Genomic DNA, 8,025 nt, shown 5'->3' on the forward strand with positions numbered 1-8,025 from the left:
TCCGCTTCCATTTATCGACCAAATGTTAGAACGTTTAGCTGGAAAATGTTTTTATTGTTGTCTTGATGGTTATTCGGGTTTTTACCAGATTCCAGTGGCACCGGAAGATCAGGAGAAAACCACTTTTACATGTCCCGTTGGTACTTTCGCGTATCGGAGGATACCGTTCGGACTTTGCAATGCACCAGCGACGTTCCAGCGATGCATGGTAAGTATTTTCTCTGAGTATGTTGAACAAATAATTGAAGTGTTCATGGATGATTTCACAGTATATGGAGACTCATTTAATCACTATTTGTCTAACCTCGTTAAAATTTTAAAAAGATGCCTAGAGTCTAATCTGGTTTTGAACTATGAGAAATGTCATTTTATGGTCGATCAGGGAATAATTTTAGGCCATATTGTTTCAGCAAGAGGAATTGAGGTAGATAAGGCAAAGATTGATGTTATCCAAACTTTACCTTACCCCGTTAGTGTTTGGGAAGTTCGTTCTTTTCTTGGCCATGCAGGTTTTTATCGGCGGTTTATAAAAGACTTCTCGAAGATCACTCAACCGATGTGTAAGTTGCTTCAAAACGACGTACCATTCAATTTCAACCAGGAATGTAAGGATTCTTTTGATTTGTTGAAAGATAAGTTGGTTTCAGCACCGATTATCCAACCACCCGACTGGAATCGTCCTTTTGAGATCATGTGCGATGCAAGTAATTACGCGGTAGGAGCCATGCTAGGACAGCGAATCGACAAAAGTCCACACGTGATTTACTATGCTTCGAGAACCTTGGATCATGCTCAATGCAATTACTCAACAACAGAGAAAGAACTCTTAGCCGTGGTTTTTGCTCTAGAAAAATTTCGTTCATATTTATTGGGTACTAAAGTCATAATTTATTCTGATCATGCAGCACTTAGGTACCTAATGCAGAAAAAAGAGTCCAAACCTCGGCTAATACGGTGGATTTTACTCCTCCAGGAGTTCGACGTCGAGATTAGAGACAAAAAGGGGTCCGAGAATCTTGTGGCGGATCACCTAAGTCGTTTACCCAATAGCGAAGAAGCACCACCGATGAGTGAAGAATTTCCGGATGAGAATTTATTCAGCATAAGTGAAATAACCCCATGGTATGCTGACTTAGTGAATTATTTGGCTACAGGTGCTGTACCGGACGATCTCAGCAGGCACGCAAAAGATAAACTCAGAGCTGAAGCCAAATATTACATTTGGGATGACCCATACCTGTGGAAACATTGCTCGGACCAGTTGTTAAGACGGTGCATTCTCGAAAGCGAGGTGGAATCAGTGTTGAAATTCTGTCATATAGAGGCTTGTGGAGGCCATTTTGGCCCAAAGAGAACGGCTCGCAAAGTACTAGATAGTGGGTTGTTTTGGCCTAATTTATTCCGTGATGCTTACGTATTTTGCAAATCTTGTTTTCGTTGTCAAAAAACAGGAAATATAGGACGACGGGATCAAATGCCACTTACACCGGTTTACTCTTGTGAAATTTTTGACGTTTGGGGAATAGACTTCATGGGTCCATTCCCCATTTCGTTTGGTAATCTTTATATATTGCTTGCTGTGGATTACGTGTCTAAGTGGGTCGAGGCCAAGGCCACCAGGGCCGATGATGCTCAAACGGTGATTCAATTTGTTCAAACTAACATTTTTTGCAGGTTTGGTACGCCTCGAGTACTCATAAGCGATAGAGGAACTCATTTCTGTAACCGGATTATGACAGCCCTCTTGAAGAAATATGGTGTACAACACAGGACGTCAACAGCCTACCACCCCCAAGCTAATGGCCAAGCGGAAGTGTCAAACAGAGAATTGAAGTCCATCCTGGAAAAGACAGTGAATTTCACTAGGAAGGATTGGAGTACTAGACTAGAAGCAGCTTTATGGGCTTACAGGACGGCGTACAAAACGCCCATCGGAACCACCCCATTTCGACTAGTATATGGGAAGGCCTATCATCTCCCAGTTGAGCTCGAACACAAAGCATTCTGGGTAATAAAGCGCTGTAATATGAACCTTGATGAAGCAGGGGAAGCCCGTAAACTTCAGATTCAAGAGCTTGAGGAGCTGAGGAATGATGCTTATGAGAGCTCAAGGATATACAAGACGAAGACTAAAAAGTTCCATGACGACATGATTGTTCGGAAACAGTTTCAGGTAGGACAGAAGGTATTACTATACCATTCTCGATTAAGACTATTTCCCGGAAAATTAAAATCAAAGTGGATAGGGCCTTTCATAGTTGTCCAAGTTTATTCACATGGAGCTGTGGAAATTCAGAGTTTGGAGAATGGGAAAGTGCAGAAAGTGAATGGTCAACGACTCAAATTATTTTACGAGAACATCACCATTGGAGCCCCTGAAACAGTGCAGTACCTTGACCCAGGAGATGAGCCTTAGTGCTCGGATGTGTCTAGCCGAAGACATTAACTAAAGGCGCTACTGGGAGGCAGCCCAGAGTTAGTCTTGCTCAAGACTAACACGTATCCTTTGTTCTTGTTCCTTTTGTTATTTATTTTTATTTTTCTTTTTATTTTGGACTAACTAACTTAACTGACATCTTCTTCTTCAGTGGGCTATGTCTTTACTCTGATAATTTCTTTTTGCAGGTTAAAAATGGTGACTTGAGGTACATGGGCTGGGAAGTGGTTTGAAATTTAACTAAGCAAAGGAGGCCCAACATTGAGAAAATAAAGGTTAATTAGGTCAATCGCTCTTTTAACCCTTATCAGCTTTCCAAATTAAAAAGAAACCCACCACCGCCACTTTCTTTCACTCCCCTTTCATCTCCTTCACACCAACATCACGCCTCCACCCTTCCTTTCTTTAATCTTTCCAATTTAATTCACCAACCCTTTAATTCCTTTCATCTCCACTTTCTAATTCCATTTAATTCAACCACTCACCAAATTCGACCATTCCACTCCTCCAATCACCACCGATTTCCATTTAATCTCCCACCTACACGCCATCATCTTCCATTCCGTCCAACTCTCCTGCTCCCACTTTCAACTCCTTTTAGTTCCTTTTAACTCCTTAACCAACATCACCACAATTTCTTTCTCCATTTCGCAAGCCGCCGTTCACAAATCACCACCGCCATCCATGAGTTCAAGCTTCGACTTCACCCCTCGAATCACCACCGTCGACATCCAATGGAGAACCAGCCGCCGCCTCTGTTGATAGTTTCACCATCTCCTGAACGCTTATCTCCGGCGAACTTGAGCATGGTAGCTTATAGCGAACCTGCTCCGACCGCTTCTCCAGTGCCGACCCATTTACCAACTCAAACAGAGGAGGCTGCGATGAAAAGGAAGCCTCCTGCCAATGCCGTAACAACCTCGAAGAAGCGGAAACCGAACCCTTCTCCAATGCCGACCACTCTACCAAGTCAAACAGAGAAGGCTAAAATGCAAAGAAGGCCTCCTGCTAAAACCGCGACAACTACAGAGAAGGAAAAAACACAAAGAAAACCTCCTGCTCGAACCACGGCAACCTCAAGACAGCAGAAGCTGAACCCCGCCCCAGCCACAACAACTAGGAGGTCTACTAGATCTCAGTCTGGCAAAGAGATGACCACGCACAAGCCAAAGCCACCAAAAGCGAAAACTCCAGCCCCAGCTTCGAGTTCAGACGATGAAACCGCAGAAGTTTCGATTAGTTCGGAGGGTTCAGACGGTTCAGACGGCTCGGACAGCTCTAGTCCCGAACTAAAAGCCCCATCCAAGAAACGTGCTCGGCTCGGGCACGGAAAGAGCAAATATGGTTCCCTCACCACTCCGTACGTAAGCGACCTGAAGTTCTCAAACTCCGAACACGCTGCCAGGTATAAATTTCTAAAACCCCTACAAATTGTCCATGCTTACAGTGTTAATGAAGACACCTTGACTCATTTGAAAATGCATGATAACTTTTATGGATTATTGGATGGGATTGGTTGGAGAAAATTATTTGCCATGACATTACCTGTGTTTGTTGATCTGGTTCACGAGTTCTATAGCACATACGCATTTCATTGTGACACGAGGAAGTTAGATATACACTCTAAGTGCATTCATTTTAGGCTCTTAGATAAAGAACACCACTTGTCCATAACCGAGTTCAACGTTGCACTAGGACTTATGGATGCCACTTATGCTGCCTCCGATGATTACCTTGACTTGCTTTGTGATTATCCCTTGAATTTTGATGATGCACACATCTTTAATGAGTACACGATTGAGTCTGCACCAGAGTTTGTCCCGTCTAAAACCTCGGCCCACTACTTTCGCAACCCCGTTGTTAGGGTTATGCATAGGTTTTTGGCGGTTAATTACTCGGTCAGGAATAGGGATTCAACCAAAGTCTCAAAAGCTGAGTTGTTTTTCTTATGGTGTATGGTTACAAGTCGAAAGGTGAACTTGGGGTATTGGCTAGCCGACAAATTCCAAAGGCTAGTCCAAAAACCCAAGTGCATCTATTTAGGACACTTGATAACATCGCTGGCTGTACACCTATGTGGATTTGATGTTGCACACACTAACAAACACATTGCATGCTCTACACCACCTCTTAACTTGAAAGTCCTACAGAACATGCAATTATTACGCCGAGAAGGGCAAAATTTTGTGTTTGTGGATGCAGGGAAATTGGCAACAGATAAGGAGCTACTGCCAGATGATGGTACTGATGGGACAGCAAACCAACGTCCTCGTTTCACCAAGGCAACGGCAGCAAGGAAAGCCACAACTGAGTTGCCCCCTCCGGAACTTCAGTTTCTGCAAAGGCAATTACAAACCTTAGGAGGACTCGTTCAAGATTCTACAACTGCCGTGGAAGCATCTCAACGCACCCAAGAGCGTATACTACAAGAAATCCAGGAAATGCGTGCTAACCAAGAGGCCTATTTTAAGACGGTCAATTTTGACCCACCTTTCCCTCGAAAAGATTGAGGATCGGGGCCCCCCTCCCCTAAAAAAAGGGCAGTAAGCTTCTCAATCACTCGTTAATATTTTATCTTTTCATTTAGTTGGTTGTTGAGATTGCTGCCCTTGCCCCTATTTGATTGAATTTCGCACCGAGGACGGTGCGAGGAGAAAAGAGGGGGAGGGATGATATGTTAGAAGTGCCTTCGTGTGAATATGGTTGTTGTTTTTTGTTGTTTTCTGTAGATGTTTTGCTGTCCATGTCTATTTTGTTAGTAGTTTTGCGATGTTTAACACATTCTTTAAGCTGAAAATTGTGCAACCGAACAGTGTGAGGTGGCTGCCCTTTGCCTTGTCCCTTCGAGATTTTACCATTGCTAGCTCATTATCTTTCAAATGCTTGATGAAGTCGTTTGTTGTTTTAGTACTGAGTCCCCTAAGTATTATCGAGTCTTGCGAACACCTTTCTGAATAGTCGGAGTCAAGTAAATGTTTTGCTTACACGCTGACGAACCGAATTGTTTCCAACATTGCATGAAAACCGTTTTTAATAAGCCGACTTAGAAGCAGCAACACCACTTTGCACCCTATTTTTGATAAGCATTTGAGCCTAATGAAAAGAGCAAACACATCACGCATTTGCTCTATTTTCTTTTCTGAGTGTGTCCGCATAGTATGTTAGTTCTAGAACTTGCCATGACATACGTTTCAAGACCCGATTGATGAATTCGAACTGTTAAAATGATAAGGGCATTAGGTTTCTTTTGTTGTTAACCTTTCCACACTTTTGAACCCTGAAAAAGAAAAAAAAAAAAAATTTAACCAGCCTTTAGACTGCCAATTTGAGCCTTTTTCCCCATTTTTGATACCTTGTTTATTCCTTTGGCCAAGGATAAGTTTTAAGCCTTCAAAGTCTAATTGAAGTTTGTACAAAGTGTTTGGTCGTTTGCTTTTGTGTTTCATGTCATATTTTGAACCACGCGTTCTTTAAAGAAGAGACAACAAAACTGTTGTGCTCTATAAATACTTATTGTGGTTATTTGTGAAAGAAGAAAATAGAGGCAGAAAAAAAAAGAGAAAAGAAAAAGCCTCAAAGAAAAAAAAACGGAGAAGAGAAAAAATAAATAGGGTACAATCATTTGCCTGTCCCAGTTCTTTTACTGTTTTAGTTTCCTTTGTTTATGTTCTCATTAGTTTCCATGATTATCTCGAATTGTTTTCTAGATGTTCATGTGAGATTATGAGTTTGTCGCCTTGTAAATATGCAATTTTACTTTTGTTTTGGCCTAGTTTGGAGTAGTTTGTACTATTTTACTACTCTCGGATCCCCTAAAGTTTCCTTCCTCTCTCTCCTTTCCAACCCATGAGCCTAACCTACGTTACACCCTTGTTAAGTCCCTTTGATTTTCTGTTTGAATTCATACTATGTGGTGGAGGTTCGATTGATTGGCAAGCCTATGGTAACTACATTCTATGATTGTGACTTGAGTGAATCCTCTAAAATGAATTATAAGCCTAAACACAAGAGTGCATAGAGTGATCACGTGAGGGTGTTGTTGCTTCTAGTTTCTTGTTTTACGCATTACGTGCAGTGTTGTTGAGACGTTTTTGGGAGTTAGAAGTATTCTAAAATTCGAAAGATTCTTGACTTGGATGATTGGTAGTCAATATCTTTATAACGCTTAGGGGAATTAGGAACGAATGACAAGACAACCTAAGAGTATGCGAAGTTAATGCCATGATCTGGTATGCTTGAGGGCAAGCATTGGGCAAGTTTGAGGTGTTTGATAAGTGCATAATTCAACAATAAATTACCCCGCTTTTGTGCTTTATAATTGTCGTGTTTTGTTATTTTTACGGGTTTTATTGTTTGTTTTTGGTATTTCCATATCTACAGGCCAATGATGACTAAATGGAGATAAATTGGGCTTAATTTGGGCCGAGCTGATGTCGGGTCGTGATCCGGAGCTGATTGGGCAGATATTGGTCTGAGTCAGAGTTAGTCTTGCAGGCAGTTACGGGCTGACAGTTTCCTGGTTCGAATAGGATTACTTTCCTGATCCGGATTGGACAATTTGAGAACAAGATTTTCAGCTGAAGCACGAAATTGAAGGAGACAAATGAGGAAGCAATTAATTTCAAATTTGAAAGAAGATTCTGAAGCAATTGAAAGGGATTTAGTTCCCTATTTTGAGGAGCCGTAATAGACATAAGAACGGCAGATTTTCCAAGTCCGGGGAATCAAGTTTTTTACATTTTATTTTCCAGCAGAAAAAACATATACGTTCATGGCTATTGATAGCTAACTTTTTAATTTCGGTTAAGGGATAGTTCAAGGGATTCTTCTCCGTTATCGTGAGATCGTTGTATTTCTCTTTTCTTCCATTTATTAAGTCGTTTATTTGTTCATCGTGTTCAGAGAATTATTCTCAATTGATTATTTGTTCCATGAATGATTACTGCAGGTTGTTTATCGAATTGAATAATCATAGGGCTGATTTGGTTTATTAGAGTTTCACCTAAGACAACCGAACAAGGTAGCTATTGACTATTTGAACCAAGCTAGTTTCGTGTTTGGAAGAACGGACCCAAGTCTGACAAACCTGAGTTTGTATTCCGTGTGACATTAACACGAATCAAGTTGGGTTTATCTCAGTCAAATGAACAGATAATTTAGTCCAAAATCGCCGACGCTGAGAGACGATTAACTAAGATCATGTTCTTCTAATTCTTAAACTGTCAATAAATTAAATCTTAGGCGTTGAGATAAGATTGTTTGTTGATTAGGATCTAGTTATTTTCCGTGCTTAACTAGATTGTTATTAAGGAAGAACATTCAAACTGACCCGACCAAAAAGGTGAGGATATAATTTCGTCTGTCAATGATCGTTAACGAATGAATTATCCCGCGATTCCCCTTAACCGAACTCGCCCAATATTATTCACAAACCATTATAAATTCTTGTTTTGTTTGGTTTGATCTTTACTTGCTATCTTTAATTTAATAGACTCAACAATTTTAAACCCCCATTTAATTATTTAGTTAGGTTGTTAGAAGTTTTAAATCGATATTATTCCCTTGGGTTCGACCTCTACTTGCTCTAT

This window comes from Euphorbia lathyris, chromosome 4 (genome assembly GCF_963576675.1).
Source record: "Euphorbia lathyris chromosome 4, ddEupLath1.1, whole genome shotgun sequence".
NCBI classification, from domain to species: Eukaryota; Viridiplantae; Streptophyta; class Magnoliopsida; order Malpighiales; family Euphorbiaceae; genus Euphorbia; species Euphorbia lathyris.